Source organism: Triticum aestivum, chromosome 6B (genome assembly GCF_018294505.1).
Source record: "Triticum aestivum cultivar Chinese Spring chromosome 6B, IWGSC CS RefSeq v2.1, whole genome shotgun sequence".
Lineage (NCBI taxonomy): Eukaryota > Viridiplantae > Streptophyta > Magnoliopsida > Poales > Poaceae > Triticum > Triticum aestivum.
In genome coordinates, this window is record NC_057810.1 from 25,454,054 (window position 1) to 25,455,600 (window position 1,547).

Below are 1,547 nucleotides of genomic sequence, written 5' to 3' on the forward strand. Positions count from 1 at the left end.
TGCAAACACCAAAAATAAACAGCTGTTGCAGTCATGCCTAACCAAATATATACAACAAAGTTTGAAGGCTTGAGATGGACAAACTTACATTATTGGTGAAGACAGGCTCTATAAAGGCCTTGTCCATGCTGATGGGGGGGGGCAATTCAAGAAGTTTACCACAGAATCTTCTTCATAAGCATTGCCTTTATTCTACATTTTGTTAAGAGTAAATATAGATGTGATAATATACGAAAAAATGGAGAATATTTAAGATAAGATGAAGAGTGATGCTACATAACCAAGTAGCTATAAATGTAAGTGCAGCGATACAGGCAAAAGGTACAGCCAAGAGCAATGCACAGCTAAACTTCTTCAGTACCAACCTTATGGTAAGAGTAAATATAGATCTGATGTGTAGAAAATGGAGGGCAAAGGAAAATAAGCTGCAGAGTGATGGTACATGAACAACTACCTGTCATTATAAGTACACTGATAAAGGACAGCATGTACTTACAAGAACAATGCAGAGCTAAAAAAACATTGGCATTGGATATATTCTACACTAATGTAACCATTCATACAGATCAGATAATTTGGAGCGAACAATTGATAAGCAAGCTATCATGCATACTGCTGTCACATAATGAACCAGGTATGTATGCAAGTACAGTGATACAGGACAACAGGTACTAACAAGAGCAAAGCAGCGGGCAACATATTTGCGATATCCTGTCGTTCTTTTCAAACCGGAATTCTTCTTCGAGCAGATTTCCTGCAAACAAGATCCGTAAGGCACATGCGGAAAAGTAGAAGTTCAAATTGTCATGTGATTTCATAGACAGTACCTCATCCTGGGAACGAGACCAGTGCATAACAAGGTTTTTCCATTCAATGTCTTCTAAATTTAGCACAGGAGACTTCACCGGAAATTCGTTTATAGATTTGCCACCAAAGTGTGATTTCCTCAGGTAACACCGATACTGCTGCAATGCTTCCTTGAAAAGCACAAGCAAGCTTTGCTCGTCATGACTATCCAGATTGACCCTCGCCTAGTTACAACAATGTAATGTAAATCATTGATGTGTTCAATCAGCAGAAAACAGGAAAATAATAACCATGAATAATAGCACTTACACGTAAGTTGGACAGGAAGATGTGAAAATGGTGTTTGTCTTCACAATAATCTTCCCATGATGGGAATATATGCACGTAGTCCCTAACAACATTGAAAGCATTGTCTTTTAAACTGGGAATAAATGGAATGGGGTTCCAATCTGCAGGAATTGGCCGTCTCTGCAGTTGGGATAGGTCTTCGGCCGGTGGACTTGCTGTACTTTTTGCTGGAGTGGGATTTTTCTGTGGTACAGCTGGTGCTATGGCAAATGAAATCGGTATACCTTTTGCTGGAGTGCAGGTCCTGTGTGGTGGGGCTAGTGGTGTGGCCAGTGAAGTATGGGTACAGTCTGCTGGAGTCGGTCCTACGTTTTGTGTCACTGGTTGTACAACCAATATAAGTGGGGTGCTGTCTGATTTCTCCGGCACCACCACGTTTTTCAAGGACTTTG